Raw genomic sequence first — 25,004 nt, forward strand, 5'->3', positions numbered from 1 at the left:
TGGATGATGTCGCCATTTTCTGTTCGGATCCGCTGTCCATGCACAGACTGATGTGCATATGTGACCAGTTCGAACAGGCCTCAGGGGCCAAGGTAAACCGAGGCAAGAGCAAGGCCATGCTCTTCGGGAACTGGGCCGCCCAATCCTCGATCCCCTTCACCGTCAGGACCGACCACCTGAAGGTGCTGGGTATTTGGTTCGGGGGGGCTGGGGCGTGCGCCAAGTTTTGGGAGGAGCGTATCAGCAAAGTGAGGCAGAAACTGCATAGATGGAGCTACGGTCGCTCTCCATTGCGGGAAAAAACCTGGTCATCAGGTGTGAGGCACTGTCATTGCTATTATACGTGGCACAGGTCTGGCCTATTCCCAGAACCTGTGCCGCCGCAGTCACCCGGGCCATCTTCCAATTTATATGGAGATCAAAGATGGACCGGGTCCAGAGGGACTCAATGTATAAAGATCTGGGCAACAGGGGAAGAACTATACCCAATGCCACCCTCACCCTGATGGCCACCTTTGTGTGTGGCTGCATCAAGCTGTGCGTGGATCCCCGGTACGCAAACACCAAGTGTCACTACGTACTGAGGTTCTACCTGTCCCTGGTGTTGCGAAGGATGGGCCTGGCCTCGCTGCCGCGGAACGCTCCGAGTAGTTGGACTGTTCCGTATCACCTGTCCTTCGTGGAGAAGTTTATGAAGAAAAACACCTTTGACCACAAGTCCATCAGGAAGTGGTCAGCACGTAGTGTCCTTGAGACCCTTCGGGAAAAGGAGAGGGCGGATCCTATCGAGCACTTCCCTGAGCAGACTGTCAAAGCCATTTGGCAGAATGCCTCATCGCCAGAACTTTCCAACAAGCACCAAGACATGGCTTGGCTGGTGGTGAGAAGGGCTCTGCCTGTGAGATCCTTTATGCACGCCCGGACTCTCAGCCACACCGCACGCTGCCCTCGAAGCGGCTGCGGGGGGGACGAGACTGTCACACACCTCCTTCTGGAATGTGCCTATGCAGAGGAAGTCTGGAGAGGAATGCAGTGGTGTTTGTCGAGGTTCGTCCCGAGCAGTGCCGTGACGCGGGACTCCGTGTTCTACGGCCTGTTCCCCGGGATGCACACCGAGACGAACATCAACTGTGCCTGGAGGATCATCAACTCGGTGAAGGACGCTCTCTGGGTGGTCCGAAACCTGTTGATCTTCCAGCTGAAGGAGTTGACCCCGACTGAGTGTTGCAGACTGGCACATTCCATGGTCCAGGACTATGTGTTGAGGGACGCGCTGAAGCTTGGGGCAGCTGCTGCCAAGGCGCGGTGGGGAAAGACAACCGTGTAACATCTGCCTGCCTGAGAAGAATAGTCATTTAGGCTTTGCTGACACCTCAGCTAAATATATGGATATATGATTGATAAACGTACAGACCTGTATATACAAATGATAAATTCTGACCTCTGTATGCAAAGAAATGGAATGGAATGTTTACGTATATATGGCATGACCAACTGTACAGACCATCAAAATATTTTATGAATAAAGTTTATTTTTGAAACAAAAAAAAAGTTTTGTTTGCAACGGTCATCAGAAGAACTGAAACCCAGGTCAGCACACTAACACACCAGCATTCTAGCACTTTAGCACACAGAGGACTACTTTAACCCCTTTCTTGTGTTCTCCTACAAGGGGAAATATAAACAATGAAGGTAGAGAGGGAACTTGATAAAATAATAAGGGGCATGGATAGGGTACCTTTTGGTTGGTAGCGGGGGAGGATAGATTTAAGGTGAAGTAGAAGGCTAATAGCAGAATTGAGGAGAATTGATCTCACTGAGGTTGGTAAGTGTCCAAAACTCATTGCTTGAAAAGGTGGTTGAGTCAGAAACACTTATAACATTTAAGCAGTATTTAAATGTTTACTTTGCCAGAGGCTCCAGGACTATGGGCCAACAGCAGGAAAATTGCATTAATGTAATCAAATCTTTGACTGCTACAGACAACAATAGGCTAGATGTCTTCTGAACTTTAAAAATCCACGTTAGTAAACAAGTGCCTTGCTTGCACTCCACCAGGGATTTATATCATGTCTACATCTATAGGAGATTACAGTTCAGATGCTTTGAAAGATACCTTTCCCAAGGAAGTGATGCTCGCTGAACTTTCCTTTACATTCTTCAGGTGTGATATTCCATGGTTCCTCTTTGGCTAGTGTCCCCTTTGTTTAAAAGAAAAGTGCTTAAAAGTTCAAGATGCAACATAATGATATATAAGTCCAGATGTGATCCATTGTGTGACGATGCTGCTCCTATGAAAAAGGTTACATTATCCTTGGTTTTTATTCAAGAGGGGTTGCAAAAGGCATAGGTTCTGATTTGTCTCTGATTTCAGGTCTTTGCTAATGGCTGACAGATACTACCCAGGGCAACTATCAGGAGAAAGCTTTTAAGTTTTTTTAAAACAGTTGTACAATGAAAGGAGAGTGGCCAGTTCTCCCAGTTCAGGAATTGTTCTAGTTTGATTTAGTTTTAGCTGGGGCCCTAGCTGGGGAAACAGCTTCAGTGGAAAGAGGTTATATACTTCAGCAACTGATCCCTGGCCGATCCTCTCTCGGTCTCTGACATCTCACTTGGCTAAGAGGCTCTGGTTGAATTTACCTTTTTTGTTGCCAAGGAGTGTGTTTATGGGGATGTTTCAGGAAAATGGAACAGTTCCTTTTGTTAAGTTGTGGGTGATATCGCATTGGGTTTTCAAATCATTGTTATTCTCAATTCTATTTTCTTTTGTTTGTGTTTCATTCAGTGGTGTCTAACAGAATTTATTTACACTTCAACCCAAGTGGTTTGACCAGCTGCAACCCTCCTGGGATATCCACCTTACATCTGCCTAAAACAGCTTGAAAAGTTCGGGTGTGAGCTACCTTCTTAAAATGTTTTGAGGGGGTTAGGCCTGATCCATAACAGACTGGGGGCTCTTTGCAGGACTTATTCTGAAGTTCCAATTTGAGATGGGGTTGTTGGACTCAAAGGCAGCGAGTGATAAAGTCTCTCAGTGTCTATTGTTCTGGGTGTTGAATTCGGTTGGTTTAAACAGTGCTTGGTGTGATAATGGCTTTTTCAGTCACTAAGAGTTTCCTGTGAATGGAATAAGTGACTTTGGTGGCTTTACAATAGGTGAACAAGACAAAGCTGCTGGATTTGGAGCCAGCTCCTTCCGTGAGAGATAATTACAGCAATAACTCCTCATTTAAATTTGCTAGAAACGCCATCAGAAATCCTCAATTGAAAGTGAAGTAGTTTGAGTTAGAAGCAAAAGAGAAAGAAAGAAAGCGAGGAAGGCTTTGAATTGCGATTAAAAGTAGTAGAAAGGGAAAAGAGAGAGAAGAGAAAGGAATAAAAAGAGAGAGTTTGAAATTCATAAATTGGCCCTTAGACAGCAAAGTCAGCTTAAAAGGATGGAGATGAAGGCAGAAGGTTAGCCTAGTGAGGAAGAGAGTCAGGATGAGCAAACCCATTGTAGTCAGAGACCTGGTGGGCATCTGTTTAAATTCCTGAAGAAGGGCTTATGCCCGAAACGTCGATTCTCCTGTTCCCTGGATGCTGCCTGACCTGCTGCGCTTTTCCAGCAACACATTTCCAGATCTGTTTAAATACATCCAAGCATTACTTAAACTTGATGAGAAAGATGTAGAAGCCTTTTTCATCTCGTTTGAGAAGGTGGCTAAACAAATGAAGTGGCCAGTAACTATGTAGGTTTTGTTCATCCAAACAAAACTTGTCAGTGGAGCTAGTGAGGTATTTGCATCACTATCAGAGAAGGCATCTGGGGCACATGAGGAGGTGAAGAAAGCCATCTTAAATGCATCTGAGCTTGTGCCAGAAGCCTAAAGACAGTGCTTCAGGAATCTAAGGAGAGACTTTGTCAAAACTACACTGAGTTTGAAACTATCAAGTAATTTTGATAGATGGATCAGGGCATTAAAAGTAGAGCAAACCTATGATGCTTTAAGAGAGATGATTACTGTGGAGAATTCAAAAATTCACTTCCTAAGGTAGTGAGAACTCATGTGGAAGAGCAGAGAGTTAAAACAGCAAGATTAGCACATGAAATGGCTGATTATGATTGGTCCGTAGATCAAAGTTTGACTTCTCACATCAATTTCAATGCTGGAGGGATAGGAATTGGGGAAAAGAGAAATCCACATGTGGTAAGGGAAAAGTAGATCGCAATGAAAATCTTAAGGATAGCTTACCACGGGGTGAAAAGGAGATCATTGAAGGGGAAAGAGAAGTTAAAAAACTCCAGTGTTTTCATTGCAATAAGTAGGCCACATGAAATCACCGTGTTGGTGGAGTAGAAAAAGTACTGGGACAACAGATGTAGGAAAACAGGATAAGCCAGTGAGTTAACATAGAAAAGTATAGCACAGAACAGGCCCTTTGGCCTACGATGTGAGTTCTGTTAGAATGGTAACCAAAAGCACAGTGGAGCTGAAAAGGCTGCACCAGAATGTACAAACTGGTCGGTGATTGATTAAGAGGAAGATCTTCTTAAACCAAATACTTGCAAAGATAAAGTTTTTTATATATGCCAGGAGCAGCAGGTAAAGAGGTTACAAGATTGAGATACAGGATCATGTCAATCTTTGATATTGAAAGATGAGAAGATATGCACCTCTGAAGGACTATAGCCAGAAAAAAGTACTAGTAAGTGGAATTCAAGGTGAGACAAGAAGTGCTCAGTTATGCAGAGTGAGGTTAGACTGTCCAGTGATGAGTGGAGAAATCATGGTAGGAGTACTGGACAAACTCTCAGCTCCAGGAATACAATTTGTCCTTGCTAACAATACAGCTGGTCACAGGTAGGAGTGCTGCCCACTGTGTTTGAAAATCCAGTGGAAAGTCAGGCAACTGAGCTATTTTTCTTAACTGTGTGATAACGAGGTCACAAAGTCACCAGCTGAAACAGAAGCAATCAAAGAATACAGATAAGAACATTGAAGTGGGATTATCAGAGGCCCTGTTTGATCAAATGGTTGAGGCAAACCAGGAGCAGATGGATGACAAAGTAGACATCGTTTGCTCAGAGAAATTAACTGAGTTATAGCAGAAAGATCAGAAACTAAATCAATTACAGAGGAAACTCAATTATCCGAAAATCGGATTTTCCGAAGGAGATCTCGAGGTCCCGATAGAAACATTACATCAAAGACGTGTTTCCAGCAGTGATTGCATCTTTTGTTGACAGTGATTAAACAGGCACCGTCTCCAAATGACAGAGTGCAATAGATGGGGGAAGGGGAACACCAACTCTCCCTCCCACTCCTGCAAGTCCTGGGCCTCCTCTATCGCCAAACCCTAACCACCCGACACCTGGAGGAAGAATGCTTCATCTTCCGTCTTGGGACCACACAGGATTAATGTGGATTTTACCAGTTTCCTCATTTCCTCTCCCCCCACCTTATCCCAGTCCCAAGCTTCCAACTCAGCACTGCCCTCTTGACCTGTCCATCGTCTTTCCCATCTGTCTGCTCCAGCCCCCTCTCTGACCTATCACCTTCTCCTCCATCTTCATCCACCTATTGCTTTCTCAGCTACCTTCCTCCCAGATTTTAGGGAATGATTAAATAGAGTGGAGGAGTTGGCTAGCATTTAAAAGTATCACAGCATACAATGAATGAGGAAGCAGACAAGAAATCAAAAATTCTCAATTTTGCTTTTGGAGATAACGTGTTAGTGTTACTTCCAGTGATATGTGTACCTCTAAAAGCAAGGTTTAGTGGACCTTGTCAAGTTGAAAGGAGATAGAGTGAGGTGAACTATTTGATAAGGACTCCAGACAGAAAGAGAGATCTCAGTGAGTGTCACGTGAATATGTTCAAAAGGTATTTTGATAGGGAAGGAAAGTAAAAAGAGAATGTGTTATTAATTACAACACAGAGTGAAGGACCAAGTTCAGAGGATTCTCAATTGGAAATTTCTCAAATTAAATAGGACAATGAAGAAGACATCAAAAATTGGGATATATTATTGAGTTACCTTCCTGAGGAAAAATCGAAATGACCTGAAAGAGTTATTACTATCACATGGGGAGATATGTGAAAATAAAGTGGGTACAGTAAATGCTGTTCCAATTAAGCAACATCATTATAGGCTTAGCCATTTAAAGTTGGCACAGGTTCAAAAGGAGATTGAATGCATGCTCCAAGATGACATAATCAAAGTGAGTTACAGTGACAGGAGCTTACTCATAGTAATGGTGCCTAAACCAGATAGTACTCAACAGTTATGTGTGGACTGTCACAAAGTCAGTGCAGTTACAAAGTCTGATTCATATCCGATTCCACGTTTGGAAGACTATTGAAAAGTTGGGACAAAGAACTTACATTTCTAAGTTGGACTTATTCAGAGGATGCTGGCAGGCACTTTTGCGCGAAAGAGCGAAAACAATTTCGACTTTTGTAACGCTGAACAAACTGTATCAGTTTAAAGTCATGCCACTTGGTATGAAAATGCACCAGCCACAATTCAAAGACTAACCAATAAGGTCATTTCCAGATTACCCAAATGTGTGGTATTTATTAATGACCTGGTTATTTTTAGTCATACATAGAAGAAACATTTGCAACATTTATCTGAATTGTTTGATCGACTTTGGAAGGCAGGCTTTGTGATAAACCTGGCTAATTTACCAAATTTACCAAAGCCCAAGTCACCTTCCTGGGCCATGTTATTGGACATGGACAAATGGCCCCACAGGATGCAAAAATAAAGCGATTTGGGGAACTTCCCATATCATCGACAAAAAAGAGCAGGACTGCAATTCCTGGGTTTTATCGGAACTTTGTACCAAATTTTAGCAGTGTGGCTACTCCACTCAGAGTTACTAAAGAAAGGCAAGAAGTTTCAGTGGACAGCAGACTGTCAGAAGGTATTTGACAGCCTGAAAGCTGTGTTAACTACTGCCCCAGTATTAGCCACACCGAATTATGCAAAGCTATTCAAGGTGGCTATCGATGTGAGTGTTGGTGCTATGCTCTTACAGGTATACAACGAGAAGGTAGAAAGACCTATTGAGTGTTTCTCCAGGAAATTGAACATTCATCAGCAGAAATATTCGACAGTCAAGAAGGAGATTTGAGCTTGGTGTTGGCATTACAACATTTCAGCATTAATGTTACCAGTAATGTATCTGAGACATTCATGGAAACTGATCATAACCCATTGAAGGTTTTGGGGAAATTTAAGGACAAAAACTCCAGATTGTTTAGAGACAGTTTGTTATTATAGCCCTTCAATTTGGAAATTGTGCATGTGGCAGGACGAAAATAGGTGATTGCCAACACATTGTTGAGACTTGGATGTGAAGCAGAGGCACTCAGTGGCAGGAGCAAACAGACTGAAATAGAATGTAGTGGTGCATGTTTGCAAGGTTATAGCCAATGTAATGTAAATATGTTGTACTGTACTAACAGTGTAAGATCAAGGGGTTTTAAAATGAAGACATCTTTGGATATTGATTTTTTTTTAAAAAGTGGGAGGCGTTGACGATGCTGCTCCTTTAACAAGGTTATGTTGTCCTTGGTTTTTTCAAGAGGGGTTGTAAAAAGCAGAGGTTCCGATTTGTCTGTGTTTTCGGGTTTTTACTAATGGCTAACATATACCGCCCAGGCATCAATCAGGGAAAAGGCGTTTAGGTTTTTTTCTAAAAGCAGTTGTCCAATGAAAGGGAGTGGCCAGTTCTCCCAGTTCAGAGGTTTTCCTAGTGTGGTTCAGCTTTAGCTGGGGACCTCAGAAATAACTGCAGTATCTGCCTTACATTTGCCTAAAACAACTTGAAAAGGGGGTTACCTTCTTAAAATGTTTAGAAGGGGTCTGGCCTGATCCATAACAATTGTCATGATACAGGATTAGCAGCAATGATATAGTGTTCAGGTATGAATATAATAGCATCCTTGTATGGCAATTTTTGTATTAATGGTTATCTTCATTTATTCCAAAATAAGCAGGTTTTCCAAGAGGCACAGTCTTCTGTCTGTCCTGCTAAATTGTTAGTTAGCTACAGGGATCAAATGTTATTGTTTCCTCAAGGATGACTTTTTGATTTTTGAGGGCTACTTTCAGGGGCTTCTTTCTCATTCTCACTAACTTCATTAAGTGATGCAGTCACATAATAATAATACTTTGTGTGTCTGTGTTAACATATGGAGTGTTTGGACTCACTTAAAAAGAACCAGAATTCATCAATACTTTCAATAATCGCCACCATTCCATTAAACCTAAAGACACAATATACAAGGACAGCATTAGTTACTTAGATACCACGGTATTTAAATTGACACAACGCAACAAATATATGTTAGCAACAATTGCTTTTCTAAAAAATATACATAACTGACACACACACTTCTGGCTACAAAAGCCATATCCTAAACACACTGCCTGGTGTGGTCCTAGTGAAACCATTGCAAATCCACCTCTAACACAGTCACTACACCTCATGTATTCCACAGTATGAGAGTTTTGAGACATGATAACACATAAATGCGAATCTTTATCAAATAAAACTTCTCCCTATTAAATTATTCAATTCACGTAGTGTTCATTACTATGATATCCACAATGTTTTCCTGATAATAGCTCCTGAAACTGTAAACCTTGTAAACCTCAGCTGGAGACTTCACATTCATTTGCAAAAAATTTATTACCTCTGCTTTCCTGAGTGTTCCTTTGTTGAAAGATAAAGAACTGCTCTTCCCATTACAACTCTCTTCCCTCTTTATAGCCCTCTCCTCTCTTTGCACTCCTCTCCTCACTGTGTAACCTCACTTTCCCTGCCCCGAGAGCTATGTACATTGGATTCTGGCCTCCATTCATGTCTCCTACCCCAACAAATTCCAACATAGCCGTCAGCCTCTCTCTTCCTGTTCTCTTTGTATGGGTTTTGAAATACAGCATCTGATAGAGCAGTTTTTATTGTCTGTGACTGAGTCATTATTGTTAAGGAGCTATTTTGTTTCTCAGTGAGCTCTGGGTGTAGCGCTCATGTCTCTGAGTCAAAAGGTCAAAAATCAAACCACGTTCCAAACACTTGATTGCATACTCCATATTTGTACATTCTGAATGCAGCACTGAAGTTATCTCTCAGAGGAAACATTAAACTGAGGCCCCCACTGCAGCTTCGTGATAAACGATCCCATAGCATTATTTAAAGGAGACAAATACCGCCTAGTTTACTGAACCAATATTTCCCTTTAAAATAATACCATTTAAACAGATTATCATCTTTCTGTTTGTGGGATCTTACTATTTACATATGACTTGACTGCCATGTTTCCTACATTACATCAGTGACTGTCTTTCACAGTACTTCACAGGCTAATGCCATCCTACCTGATTTCAGGCTAGTTGGGTGACTACACTGGTATCTTGGAGCTTACTTGGTCACAATCCTGCTTTTTGTACAAGATCAGAAAAGCTCATTGTTCAGCTTGTTCACCTGCTGTATTATATTTAAATTTAAGAACTTCCCTTGTTTTATTTGAAGTTAATAAAGATTAGGGGAACATTTGAGTTGATGATACTCATAAAAATAGTTGATTGGCTGAATTCCTTGTTGAACTTTGTCAGATGATTTAATTGATTTCCTCATGTTAACAAGCTGTCAATAAATAATTACTGGGATTGGAGAATCCCAAAGATTCAAGATCCCATGTTCATCCCAAGCCATTGTGCTGATTTAAATAGTTATACTTAGGAAATTTGCGTGCATTGTGCCTTACGTTTAATGTAGTGGTGACAATTATAGGTGACAGTGATGAATTTTTACACGTGATGAAAGCTTCTTAATATATAATCATATATGAGTTTAGATTTTAAATGACAGGCAAATGGGATTTTTGTTTTAGATCTGTTCAAATAATTATTTTCTTAAAAGAGATTCTTTAAGTATATTAAAGGAAAAAAGAATAACTAGAGAGAGAATAGGACCCTTCAAGGATAAAAGTGGACATGTACGTATGGAACCGCAGGAGATGGGCAAGGTCCTCAATGAGTATTTATATCGTTAGCCATGGGCGAGGTCCCAAAAGATGAGGGTAGCGAATGTGGTGCCCTCATTCAAGAAGGTCTGCAAAGAAAAACCTGGGAACTGTAGACCAGTAAGCCTAACATCTGGGTTGGTAAGTTACTTGAGAAGCTTCTGAGAAATAAGATACACATGCATTTGGAAACACAGGGTTTCATTAGGAGTAGTCAACATGCCTTTGTGCATGGGAGATCGTGTCTCACAAATTTGTTAGAGTTTTCTGATGTGGTGGCCAGGAAAGTTGACGAGGGCAGGGTGGTAGAATAGTGATATAGATTTCAATAAGTCCTTTGATAAGGTTCCACATGGTAGGCTGCTCTGGAATCCAGGGAGAGCTGGCAAATTGGATACACAATTGGCTTGATGGTAGGAAGCAGAGGGTAATAGTGGAAGGATGCTTGTCGGCCTGGAGACCTGTGACTAGTGGAGTGCCTCAGGGATCAGTGCTGGGCCCATTAATGTTTGTTATCTATATCAATGATTAGCAAGTTTGCAGATGACACCAAAATAGGTGGTATCGTGGACAGTGAGGAATGTTCTCAGGAATAGCCGTAGGACCTTGATCTGCTGGGAAAATGGGCTGAGAAATGGCAAATGGAGTTTAATATAGATAAGTGTGAGATCTTGCATTCTGAAAAGTCAAATCAAGGTAGAGTTTCATGGTGAGTGGTAGGGCCTCAAGGAGTGTAGTGGAACAGAAGGATCTTGGAGGTCAGCTGCACGGTTCTCTGAAAGTGGAGTCCCAGGTAGACAGGGCAGCAAAGAAAGCTTTTGGCACACTGGCCTTCATCAGTCAGGGCATTGAGTACAGAAGTTGGGAAGTTAGGTTGCTGTTGTACAGGACGTTGGCGAGGCTGCACTTGTATTCAATTTTGGTCACCTTGCTGTAGGAAGAATGCTATTAAAGTGGAAAGAGTGCATCAGAAATTTACAAGTATGTTGCCAGGACTCAACGGTCTGAGCTATAGAGACAGAATGATCGAATCCCTACAGTGTGGAAATAGTCCATTTGGCCTAACAAGTCCACACCGATCCTCCGAAGAATAACCCATCCAGACCCATTCCCCTACCTTATGACTCTACATTTACCCCTGAACACTATGGGCAATTTAACATGGCCAATTCACCTAACTCAGTGGGAGGAAACCCATGCAGACACGGGGGGAATGTACAAGCGCCACACAGTCGCTCGAAGCTGGAATCAAACCTTGGTCCTTCATGCTGTGAGGCAGCAGTGCTAACCACTGAGCCAATGTACTGCACCATGCCAGAGGGTGGACAAGCTAGGACTTTTTTTTCTTTAGAGCACAGGAGTCTGAAGGGGATCTTATAGAAGTGTATAAGGTTATGAGAAGCGTGGAAAGAGTGAATGCACTCAAATTTATTTTTCCCAGCAATGAGGAATCAAGGACTAGAGGGCATTAGTTTAAGATTAAAAGGGAAAGAATAAAAGGGAACCTGAGGGGTAACTTTTTGTTTTCCACAGAGGGTGATATGCACATGGAATGAGCTGCCAGCAGAAGTGGTTGAGGCAGGTACATTAAAAACATTTAAAAGGTATTTGGACAAATACATGGATAGGAAAGGTTTAGAAGGATATGGGCCAAGCAGGCAAATTAGGTTAGTGTTGATGGAGATTTTGGTCAGCATGGACCAGTTTGGGCCAAAGGGCCTGTCTCCATGCTGTACGACTCTATGACAAAGTCATTTGGAATAATGAACTGAACACTTCATTTGCAAGGAAAGCATGTTGACTTAAATGCCCAACGATGTACCTGTGGAAGTTAATTGATGAAGTGTTTACAATGCAGAGTTTTATGGCATACAGAAAGGCAAATAGTCAGGAGCCATTAATAATAGTTTTAATTCAGAAGTATAGTTTCATCCTAGCAGAAGTGCACTTTGTTAATTTATAGAATCTACAGGTTGTTCGAGATTGTCAAAGTCATCTAAGAAGGAATGCAGGCTTAGAGCTGGAAAGAAGTCTCTAGGATATCAAAACTAGAAATAGTTAAATAAGAGATAGGAATGATACTTAACTGGGATGTAATGGATATTGCTGGTAAAGGGTTGAAAGTTTCATTTTGCTGATTCAGATATTTTGAAACTCCTACGTAAAGTTGATTTTCCTTTTATGTAATAAACTTGTGTTCTTTGCTAAAGAACATTGATGGCAACATCATGTGAATGTGCTTTTGACTCAACCACCACTATAGCCAAACTGAAAAAATGAAGTTGATGCTCTATGAAACTAGGCTTCACTCAAGGATCTGACTAGTCCACTAGCTGTGATCCTCATCTCTTGGCGGGATAGACATTTGTTGAGTTTGAGGGATTTGTGATCTTTTGAAGTGAGCAGATACAGATGCTGGGCATAAAGCAGAAGCATTGTGAACTATATTACATGGATTGGAATTTCAAAATGGCTTTGAACATTTCTGAGATTTTTCAGGATATAGTTGACGTAAGTCGATTATTTAACTCTTTGAACAAAGGCTAGTGTTATCAGGTAAAACAGAAGATCCTTAATGGGCATTTGAGGGGGGGTGGGGGGGTGGTGGGGAGGTGGTGGCCTACACCTTTCCTATTTCTTACATTCTATGGTCTGAAAATAAAATAAAAGTTGGGTCTCATAAGAATGAAGTGCTTTAAGTGATCACTCAGCATTTTGAATCAGGTGGGGAAACTGAAATTGATGCATCACCTCTAGAATTTAGAGGTGATGGTAGAGGCAAGTGGAATGATATTTAAAAGTACATTTGGATAGATACATGGATTTACAGGGATTACAGGGATATGGGCCAAATGCAGGCAAATGGCACTAGCTCAGTTTATGAAGCCTGGTTGGCATGAACTAGTTTGTCCGAAGGATCTGTTTTTATGCTGTATGACTAAGCATGTGACACTTATCACAGATCATGCTTTAGATTGCTCATATACTGTTTTTCTATGAAATAAATCTTTATAATGTGAATTTGGATGAATTGATACCACCACATTGACATTTCCTAAGGTACCCTATTGGATTTGCATGCGTCCACACAGACACATACAAGAACGGAAATCTAATTCTTGACAAAACCTGTGGGGTATGACTGTCATTCAGGTCAGCTCTGCATGTCAGACTGCAGCCCTTTCATCCTTTCACTTATAGAGTCAAAGAGATGTACAGCATGGAAACAGACCCTTTGGTCCAACCCGTCCATGCCGACCAGATATCACAAACCAATCTAGTCCCACCTGCCAGCACCCTATCCTTCCTATTCATATACCCATCCAGATGCCTTTTAAATGTTGCTATTGTACCTGCCTCCACCACATCCTCTTGCAGCTCATTCCATACACGTACCACCCTCTGTGTGAAAAAGTTGCCCCTCAGGTCTCTTTTATATCTTTCCCCTCTCACCCTAAACCTATGCCCTCTAGTTCTGGACTCCCCGACCCCAGGGAATAGACTTTGCCTATTTATCCTATCCATGCCCCTCATGATTTTATAAACCTCTATAAGGTCATCCCTCAGCCTCCGACGCTCCAGGGAAAACAGCCCCAGCCTGTTCAGCCTCTCCCTGTAGCTCAGATCCTCCAACCCTGGCAACATCCTTGTAAATCTTTTCTGAACCCTTTCAAGTTTCACAATATCTTTCTGAATTGCATGCAATATTCCAACAGTGGCCTAACCAATGTCCTGTACAGCCGCAACATGACCTCCCAACTCCTGTACTCAATACTCTGACCAATAAAGGAAAGCACACCAACTGTCTTCTTCACTATCCTGTCTACCTGCGACTCCACTTTCAAGGAGCTGTGAACGTGCACTTGTCCCCAGCAGTAACATTTACAAGCTGGCTGATCAGATGCTGCAGGCAGCTTTGTTTCTTGGTGAGGCCAAGATGTTACCTATAGATCAGTTGATAGTATGCCAGCCTTGTGTCAGATAATTCCAGAGATTTGGGCATGCAATGGGATTTTGAGGTGGTGAGCAAATGTTTGGCTAGTGGTAGGGCAATTCAGCTGGAGTTTCAGCAAGGCCTTTGACAAGGTCTTGCATGGGAAACTGATTGAGAAGGTTAAAGCCCCTGGAATTTAGGGAATCCTGGTGAGATGGATCAGAAACTAGCTTAGTAATAGGACACACAGGGTAGGGTTGGAAGGCTGTTTGAGTGACTGGAGGCCGATGTTCAGTAGTGTACCACGGGGATCAGTGCTGGGTCCCTTATTGTTTGTGATATTAATAAATGATGTAAATGAGAGTGTGGGGAGACTAAAGGAATGAGACAAACATTGGCTGGATGTTGAAAGTGAGGATTAAGATTTCCCTCCCCAGTTTCAGTTCTTGGGTGTTGCATTTGCCTTGTTTTACCTCTTGAGCCTACACATACCGGAATGAGGATGGAGGAAGCACTTACGTTGCACGGTCATAAGGTATAAACAAACACCTTCCCTTGCTGCACTTACATAACAAAGTGTAAAACATGCTCTGCCCTGCCTGTGAATGTCAGAGCTAACTACTGACAGAGATTACACTGGATTTGCCCTGCTGACGTGACTCAGGATATTTATACACTAAGATTATACTGGATTTGTCCAGCTAGTGAGATTTAGGACCTTATTAACAGAGATTATACTGAATTTACTTCACCAGTAAAACTTGGAACTTTACTGACACAGAGATTACACTGGATTTACCCTGCAGTGTAACTCAAAGTTTATACACTGCGATTGTACTGGATTTGCCTCGCTAGCGTGACTTTGCACTCGACTGATATTGAGATTATATTGAAAGTCACTGTCACTCCAGAGTACATCTCCCAGGTCAATGCTGAAAATGTGTTGCTGGAAAAGCGCAGCAGGTCAGGCAGCATCCAAGGAACAGCAGAATCGATGTTTCGGGCATAAGCCCTTCTTCAGGTCAATGCTGTCAATGACCTCGCTAACCCGTGGGGACTAAACACAAAACAAGAAATTCACCCACTGACCCGTGGGGATTCGGGACACTGTACAGGAATGGAAAATGCAGGGGCTAGGCAGGTGGTGTACAAACCCAAAGCCCATCTCTTGAGTTGACTTCTACAGTTATCAGTGTATGAACTTTGAACCCGTGGGAGTCACTCCGCCTTGGCCATAGTTGTGCTTCATATGGGCCGGGTACTGGAAACATGGTACCCCTGTGGAGCTATGCAGATTGAGTTTGAAGTCCTAAGATTCACACACACGTTTTTTTTTACTGTGTTGGACACCTGTACACACGCGACATGGGGGTGCTGGGGAAAATGTGGGGGGAAAGAATGTTAAAAAAAAAGTCCTACCCTTCACATCAAACTAGGGATGTTGAGAGCGTCAGTTTATTCTCAACATTATGGGCGGCACGGTGGCACAGTGGTTAGCACTGCTGCCTCACAGCGTCAGAGACCTGGGTTCAATTCCCGCCTCAGACGACTGACTGTGTGGAGTTTGCACGTTCTCCCCGTGTCTGCGTGGGTTTCCTCCGGGTGCTCCGGTTTCCTCCCACAGTCCAAAAGATGTGCAGGTTAGATGAATTGGCCATGCTAAATTGCCCGTAGTGTTAGGTAAGGGGTAAATGTAAGGGTATGGGTGGGTTGCGCTTCGGCGGGGCGGTGTGGACTTGTTGGGCCGAAGGGCCTGTTTCCACACTGTAAGTAATCTAATCTAATCTAAAGTAATCTAATCTAATTATTGACACCATTAACAGACTGAGAACAAATCAGAAACAGACAATCACAGCGGTTCTCAGAACAAGGTTACTCATTCAGGTGTGTACACCGAGTAAAGTCCACTATCAAACAGCGTATTAATAATAATAATAATCAGTCCAGTCTGAGTGAGTCATTGCCTGCATTCTCACATCCCACCCCCCCCCCCCTGTATGAGTCAGGGAGGTAGCCACCGGTTCACCAGAACCCATCTGTAATGTTGCACAGTCCAGTGCAGTGCCATTGCTGAGCTGCTCATGGCTTTGTCCATCCTGGGCCTGCCCTGAGGGCGATGCTCTATGCGGAATGTCCCTCTCCTGCCGCAGGGGGTCAGTCAGTGAGGAATTCTCCCTGCTCCTGGCGGTCTGAAAGTCAATCTCGGCTCCAGCTCCTCCGCGTGGAGTTTATCATTGAAACAAAACTTGTCCCCGCAGCCGAAAGTTTGGGAAGTGTTTTGTTCCGGGGCTGGGGGAAGGGTAGGAGAGTTTGTAGAGAAGCCCAGGGGGAGGGTGGAGGGTAGAGGGGGTACCCCCCTGTCCTCCCCTCCCTCAGGACAGTACACAGTGCGAGTAGCAGCAGCGACAACACTTACACAGCCGACAGCAAGCACACGGCGGGCTCGCCTCTTCCTCCTCAACCCCCAGATGCTTGGAGCTCCCGGCTGGTGGGTAGATGGAGCCGTAAGGGTTAGCCACCAGGGCGGGCTGGCTTTGGCTTTTCCCGGGAGCCCCGTTGCGCTGGGCAGTGTCCCCCGGGAAGGAAGAAGGGGACCTCTCCTTCAGCTCGCCATCGGCGCTGGACTGGGAGCCCTGGTCCGCCTCAAAAGCCTCGTTTGCGAAGTAGGTCTTGGCGGGGAGCTGGACGTCCGAGTATGGATTCTGCACACTCATCACTCCTGTCAGTCCCTCTGGCACCTCGCAGGGCAATCCCGGAGCCTCGCCTCTCCTCTCGCTGACTCTGGTGGTACTCAGTCGCTGGGTAATCCCGAACTCCCTCCCAACACCGACTGACTACACAAAACAGCCAACCACTTCCTGCGGCTGCTCAGGTAATCAGCTGCAGCAGTGGGAACCTGAGCCAGCAGACACACCCTTCCACCTGCCACTTACCCTTTGCACTCAATTGACCAGAAAGGCAGGAGCTGAACAGGGAATAGCACGGGTTTTTTTTTTAGAAAGTAGACCTTTCCCAGCCACATCCGGCTCCCCAAACTGCAGCCACCCATCAGGATTTCGGAGGAAACTTCATGCTGGGGAGTCTGAAAAGTAGGGAGCACTTGATCCCAGTAGCACACTCACACGTTTTCTTTTAAAGAATTGGATGGGTGCAAGGGCCGTGGGGATTATACAGATAAGGCGACCTGGTTACAACTGAAGAGGTCAATGCCAACAGCAACAGAGACCCATTTACACTGAATGGCCTGCATCTTTTCTTTAATCATACTCAGGAGTTTGCTGCTATGTTGCACCAGTCACTTTTGCTGTGAACAGACTTCACTGCCTCCTGATCACTCACATCTGCCCAGTCCTTGACCTTACTTGCCTCAGAAAAGTCTTGTTTTTCCAGAGCTGCTTCTCCTATTGCAGTGTTCTGTGTAAACCCACACCTTATCAGGTGGCCAAAATAACACCTGTTTCACTTCCGAATGATATCTACCTTGCCTCAGAACTGCACCCAGGACCCATTGTTTCTCCCTCGATTCAGCATATTTGATGTTTGTTTCAGTATTGAGCCTATGGGTAAATTCAACATGTTTTAAATTCCTTTTATAGAGTTTCTCAGCAATTGCTTGTCACAGCCTCCAGCAATCTAAATGTTGTACTTCTAACAGCCAGGGCACTGACAGACTGATTGTCCCACCCCATAGCTGCTGAGAGACAGGTTCACCCACCCTCTTCAGTGACCTTTGCATCAGTATTGTAGGAATGAACTAATGACGGTCAAAGACTGACAAGTACTGCCTGCTCAACTAACATCATCTGGCTCCTTTATGGTCAGAAGTCACATGACATCAGGTGACGCAGGAGCAGCACTCTGAAAGATTGTAATTTCAAATAAAGCTGTTGGATTATAACCTGGTATTGGGTGAATTCTGACCTTGTCTACCCCAGTCCCACACCGGCACCCCCACATCATGGCTCCTTTATATTCAGTTAATCAATGGGGATTTACAGGGATTGTCCTTCATTGGGATGTATTGGGATTGTTCTTCTCAGAACTGGGGATGCACTGGATTTGACATTCCTGGCAAGAAGATGTACTGGGATTGTCTTGTCTGGTATTGGGGATGTAATGGGATTGACCTTCCTTGAATTATTGATGTATTGGAATTGTCCATCCCAGCAATTGTAATGTACTCGGATTGTCTTTCCTGGAACTGTAGTGGTGTTGGAATGGTCCTTTCCTGCAGTGGGGATATATTGGGATTGGGTTAGTGTGGTGCTGGAAAAGTACAGCAGATCAGGCAGCATCATTCCTGATGAAGGGCTTTTGCCCGAAACATCGATTTTCCTGCTCTTCGGATGCTGCCTGACCTGCTGCACTTTTCCAGCACCACTCTAATCTAAACCCTGGTTTCCAGCATCTGCAGTCCTCACATTTGCCTATGTATTGGGATTGCCCTTCCCAGACCCAGTGATCTAGTGGGATTGTTGTTCCCAGTACTGGGGATAAATGGATTGTCCTTGCTGGTACTGGGATTGTACTGAAGTTTCCTTTACAGCATTGGAGTTCTACTGGGATTGTCCTGCCCTGAGCTGGTTCTGTACTGGGACTGTTCTTCCCAGAACCATGGCTGATAATGGGGAATATACTGGGATCGTTCTTCCAGAAGTGGGGATATAAAGAGACAGTCTTTCATTGGGTATATATTAGAATTTTTCTTCTTGTGCTGGCATTGTACAGGGAGTGTCCTCCTTGCACTGATGAGAAACTGGGATTCTTCTTCCTGGCAGCAGTGATGGTCTGGGATTTTCTAACCCGGAACTAGAAATGTGTTGGGATTGTCATTGGAAGTGTACTTCCTGATTGTAAAACATTTACTAGGATTGTCCTACCTAAGAGTGAGAATGTAGTGGTATTGTCCTTGCCAGCATTGTGACTGTACTGGGCTTGTCCCTCCACACATTAGAGATGTACTGGAATTGTTTTTCTCAAAATGAAGGTGGTACTGGGAATGTCCTTCCCAGAAGTGGTGATGTACGAGGATTGTTCATTCCGTTAGTGGGGATGTACTGGAATTGTCCTTCTCAGGGGCAGTGAGGATGTACAGTTGTGGTCAGTTCTACCCTACATCTCTCACTGTAGCATGCTTTGAGAAATGTCACTCCTGTCTCTGTAATGTTGTCTGTTATACCCCACACCCTCACTGTAATGCTCTGATGTCATGACCAGCTGACTGTACTCTGAGGTAAAATGGAAATTTTCAACTTGTAATTTCAAAATCTGTCATTTTTAAAGAAAGGTAGCTGATACAGCAAAAAGAAAGGCAGTGGATGTAAATTAAGTGGCCGTCAGGAGAGTAAGATATCTCATGGAATGTTAACCTAAAGATGTGTGTCAGGAACTTCAAACAACGACTGTTATAGGGAATAAAGCAGACTGTGTTCCTTTGTGACTACAAACATAATGAAGGGAGGACAACCTCCTGCTCAACAGTACGTTCCCTCCCCATCCTGTTGATTATGTCCTTAACCACAGGTACACAATATTCTTTTTAAGAATATACAAAGAAAGGGTTTCACCCCCCACTAGAGTGTGCTTCTGTGACTGAGGTTCTTTGTGTGCTTTGCAATTGAGCCCTCAGATGTGCCAATGGACTAAGATATCCATGTGTATTATCTGCATTCAAACATTAGCATGATTTTAAGGTAACCATTGAAGAACTGGCCCCAGTCACTCCAGTGTTGCAGATAAAGAGATTATTACTCTTCACTATAGAACTCAGCTAGCAAACCAGATGGAAGAAAAGAGGACAAAAAAAAAGGACTGTCTCACCAGAATTCTGCTATTCAACCACAGTCAAAAGCAGTCAGCACAACAGAATCCCAATCAACCTGTAAAATTAAGAATCTTGAAATCGACAGTTCAACTACCAATGTCAACGCTTCTGGTAACATTCACTGCAGCAGCCACAACATTCAACGATCTGCTCTTCACAAACAATTCAAAGATTTTTATATCTGCTTTTTTAAACGTTTATCTTTTTGGATTAGCGTTACTAATTCTTCTCGTGTTTCGTGATTAATAAACTCACTCTTTGTTTACTGGAGAAAACTTGGTTAACTTGGCTCCTTTTAAAACATAAATTCATTTCAATCTGGGAGAAAGGAAGTGACCTAACTTTAATTAACCTTGTTGCAACTAATCAAAGGATTGGGTGAATAACGAAAGGGAGCCGGTTCATCCCTCCTCACCCAGGATTTAAGTGTAACAAACTGAAGACTCAAGTGGCACCTAAATGTAACATATTTCCTACGCCCTCATTGTAACACTCTGATAAACCCATGCCTTCACTGTAGAATTCTGATGTAGCCCACACCCCTCACTATAATTTTCTGATCTACCTCAAACCCCTCACTGTAAGTTTCTGGTATACCCCACACTCCGAGCTGTAACAATCTAGTATACCCCTCACCTCTGACTGTAACACTCTGGTTTATTTCACATCCCTCATTGTAACACTCTGATAGACCTTACATCCCTCGATGTAAACTCTCTGATATACTCCACACACCTCACTGTAACACTGTAAGTGGATAAATCCCCAGGAACTGATTAGGTGTAGCCGAGAACTCTGTGGCAAGCCAGGGAAGTGATTGATGGGCCCCTCGCTGAGATATTTGTATCATCGATAGTCACAGGTGAGGTGCCGGAAGACTGGAGGTTGGCTAACGTGGTGCCACTGTTTAAGAAAGGTGGTAAGGAAGAGTCAGGGAATTACAGACTGGAGAGTCTGACATCAGTGGTGGGCAGGTTGTTGGAGGGAATCCTGAGGGACAGGATGTACATGTACTTTTGAAAGACAAGAACTGATTAGGGATAGTCAACATGGCTTTGTGCGTGTCTCAAGACCTTGATTGAGTTTTTTGAAGAAGTAACAAAGGGAATTGATGAGGACAAAGCAGTGGACATGATCTATAAGGACTTAAGTAAGGTGTTCAACAAGGTTCCCCATGGGAGACTGGTTAGCAAGGTTAGATCTCATGGAATAAAAGGAGAACTAGCCATTTGGATACAGAACTGGCTCAAAGGTAGAAGACAGAGGGTGGTGGTGGACAGTTGCTTTTCAGACTGGAGGTATGTGACTAGCGGAGTGTCACAAGGATCGGTGCTGGGTCCACTACTTTTCGTCATTTATATGAATGTTTTGGATATGAACAAAGGAGGTATAGTTAATACATTTGCAGATGACGCCAAAATTGGAGGTGTAGTGGACAGTGAAGAAGATTGCCTCAGAGTATATTGGGATCTGGACCAGATGGGCCAATGGGCTGAAGAGTGGCAGATGGAGTTTAATTCAAATAAATGGTGAAGTGCTGCATTTTGGATAAGCAAATCATAGCAGGACTTATACACTTAATGATAAGGTCCTAGGGAGTGTTGCTGAACAAAGACACTTTTGGAGTGCAGGTTCATAGCTCTTTGAAAGTGGAGTTGCAGGTAGATAGGATAGTGAAGAAGGCGTTTGGTATGTTTTCCTTTATTGGTCAGAATACTGAGTACAGGAGTTGGGAGGTCATGTTGCGGTTGTACAGGACATTGGTTAGGCCACTTCTGGAATATTGCATGCAATTCTGGTCTCCTTCCCATCAGAAGGATGTTGTGAAACCTGAAGGAGTTCAAAAAAGATTTACAAGGATGTTGCCAGGGTTGGAGGATTTGAGCAATAGGGAGAGGTTGAATAGGCTGGGGCTGTTTTCTCTGGAGCATCAGAGGCTGAGGGGTGACCTTAGAGATGTTTATAAAATCATAAGGGTCATGGATAGTGTAAATAGACAAAGTCTTTTCCCTGGAGTGGGGGAGTCCAGAACTAGAGGGCACAGGTTTAGGGTGTGAGGAGAAAGATATAAAAGAGACCTAAGGGGCAACTTTTTCACGCAGAGGGTGGTACATGTGTATGGAATGAGCTGCCAGAGGAAGTGGTGGAGGCTGGTACAATTGCAACATTTAAAAGGCATCTGGATGGGTATATGAATAGGAAGGGTTTGGAGGGATATGGGCCCGGTGCTGGCAGGTGGGACTAGATTAGATTAGAATATCTGGTTAGCATGGATGAGTTGGACCAAAGGGTCTGTTTCCGTGCTGTACATCTCTATGACTCTAAGGTGACTGCCCATCCTCCTGCACTCCAGTGGAAAAAGATCACTCAGATTATCCAGCCCCTCCTTATATCTAAAACCCTCCAGTCCTGGTAATGACCTTGTAAATCTTTTCTGAATCCTCTCCAAGGGCAACTAGAGCTGTATACAGCACTTCAAAGTGGCCTCCCCAACCTTCTGTACAACTGCTTTATTATGAAACTCAATGACCTGAGCAATGAAGGCAGGCATTTCAAATGCCTTCTTTACCACTCTCTCTGCCTGTGATGCAACTTTCAATGAACTATATAACTGAGCCCCTGGGTCTGGCTATACTACAACACTCCCCAGGTCCCTACCATTTACTGTGCCAAGTATGGCAACACCCTTCGCATTTACCTCAATGAAACTCCATCTGCCACTCCTCAACTCATTTGCCCAATTGATCAAGATCCCTTTCTAATCTCAGATAACTTTCCTCATTGTCTTCTGTACACCAGTTTTGGTGTCATTCGCAGACTTACTAACCTGCTTCCTATATTCTCATTCCAATTGTTTATATCAGTGATAAGCAACAATGGACTCAGCACTTGATCCTTGTGGAACACCGCTGCTCATGGGCCTCTCATCCAAAAAAACAACCCTCCACCACCAGTCTCTGTCTCCTATCAGAAAGTCAATTTTATATCCAATTTGCATGATCTCCCTTAATTCCATGTGATCTAACTTTACTAACCAGTCTATCATGCAGAACCTTTTCACAGGCCTTAGTGAAGTTCATGAAGACAATGTTTACTGCTTTGCCCTCATCTATTTTCTTGGTCACATCCTCAAAAATCAATTTTATGGGGCACAATATTCCACACACAATGCCATTTTGACTATCCCTAATCAGTTCTTGCCTCTCCAAATGAATGTAAATCTCATCTTCAGAATCCCCTTCAACAGCTTATCCACCACTGATGCCAGACTCACTGGTCTATAGCTCCCAGGCTTCTCTTTGCAGCCTTTCTTAAATAAAGGCACGACATTAGCCACCCTCCAAACTTCCGTCACCTCATCCGTGGCTTTAGATACAAATATCTCTGCTAGGGGCCTCACAATTTCATCCTTACCTTCCAAGAATACAGTGGATCAGGTCCTGGAAATTAATCCACCTTTAAAGTTTTTTGAGACCTCCAGCCCTCCTGAAATGTGGTCTGTTTTCAAGACATCAACATTTACTTCCTGGGTTCCTTAGCTTCCACAGGAAATACTGAAGTGAAATATTCATTTAATATCTCTCCCATCTCCTTTGATTCCTCTGATAGACAACCTCGTTGATCTTTAAGGGGCCCTATTCTCTCCCTAGTTGTTCTTTAGCCCTTAATATACTTGTAGAATATCTTGAATTCTCCTTAACTTCATCTGCCAAAGCTTTCTAATATCCCATTTTTGCCCTCCTGATTTCCCTTTTAAGAAAGCCCCACCTCTCCTTATACTCTTAGATTAGATTACTTACAGTGTGGAAACAGGCCCTTCGGCCCAGCAAGTCCACACCGACCCTCCGAAGAGCAACCCACGCAGATCCATTCCCCTACATTTACCCCTTCACCTAACACTACGGGCAATTTAGCATGGTCAATTCACCTAACCTGCATATCTTTTGGACTGTGGGAGGAAACCGGAGCACCCGGAGGAAACACGCAGACACGGGGAAAATGTGCAAACTCCACACAGACAGTTGCCTGAGGCGGGAATTGAACCCAGGTCTCTGGCGCTGTGCTAACCACTGTGCCACCGAGCCGCCAATAATTTAGAAATACAACATAGTTAAGATTACATTCCCTACAGTGTGGAAATAGGACATTTAGCCCAGGAAGTCCACATCGACCCTCCGAAGAGTAACACACCCAAACCTATTTCTTCAAGAGATTCACTTGATATCTAATACATGTTAATGAATATTCAATGTGGGAGTTGGGATACCAACCAAGTGGGGCCACTTAGTCATGGATGGTGCTGAGCTACTTGAATTTTGTTGGAGCCACATTGAACAGGGCAAGGAGGGCTAATGTCAACACAATCCTCAACCTTAACCTGTCGATGGTGGACAGCTTTTGGGAGTCAGGAGGTGAAGTATTCAACACAAACCTCCTCTTGTAGCTACTTTTATCTGGCTGATCTAGTTAAGTTTCTGGTAACCCACAGGAAGTTGGTGAGGGAGAGTGGGTGTGGTTTCAGTGACAGTCGTGCCATTAAAGATGAAGGGAAGATAGTTTGACTCTCTACTATGAGAGGTTATCATTACCTGTCACTTGTGGAGTGTGAATATTAATTGCTATTAATCACCTCAAGTCTAAATGCTGTCCAGGGCTTGCTACTTGTAGGGATAACTATTTTGTTATCTGAGAAGCCAGTACTTGAATTCACCACATAAATACTGCAGCTACACATGTGGTTCAGAGGCTTGGAATTCTGAGTTGAGTAACTCATCTCCTGTCCACCATCTACATGACACAAGTCGTGATGTGGTGAAATTGTCCCTACTTGCCCAAAAGAGTGCAATAATCAACCGGCAGTCCCACTTCAACTCTTACATTTGGAAGGAAGATCATTGATGAAGCAGCTGAAATATTGTTGCCTAGGACAACTCCTCAGCAATGTCCTAAGGCTGAGATGATTGGCCTGCAACACTACATTTTAATCAATATTGCTAGATTATTACTAGACAATGGGTCGAAAATGTATGGAACAAAGAGAAATAAGTGGAGTTCAGATACAGATCAGAATTGACCAAAAAGAATGTCAAACAGTCTTGAGAAACTAAATGACTGTTTCTAGCTCCAGTCTGCTGGACACCTCCATCACCCTGACAGTTATACAATTGATAGCATCTCTCTATTATCCTCCCACCTCACCAAGTCTTCATCTTCCTTTAAGGCA

At 43.5% G+C, this 25,004-nt stretch overlaps 1 protein-coding gene and 1 long non-coding RNA gene across 2 annotated transcripts in view; one reads left to right on the forward strand and one right to left on the reverse strand.

The window, feature by feature from the left end:
• Nucleotides 1-25,004, forward strand: part of LOC122564642 (uncharacterized) — a 609,322-nt gene that overhangs the window by 156,582 nt on the left and 427,736 nt on the right. The gene's annotated exons all lie outside the window — the stretch shown is intronic.
• LOC148146146 (uncharacterized) lies at nucleotides 1,513-14,984 on the reverse strand. Its single transcript, XR_015760743.1, has 2 exons — nucleotides 3,637-14,984; nucleotides 1,513-3,533 (listed from the first exon to the last, which is right to left on the reverse strand). It is a non-coding gene; the product is annotated as an uncharacterized LOC148146146 (long non-coding RNA).

Source organism: Chiloscyllium plagiosum, unplaced genomic scaffold (assembly GCF_037043375.1).
Source record: "Chiloscyllium plagiosum isolate Xiang-an unplaced genomic scaffold, Cpla_swu_hap1 HiC_scaffold_21, whole genome shotgun sequence".
NCBI classification, from domain to species: Eukaryota; Metazoa; Chordata; class Chondrichthyes; order Orectolobiformes; family Hemiscylliidae; genus Chiloscyllium; species Chiloscyllium plagiosum.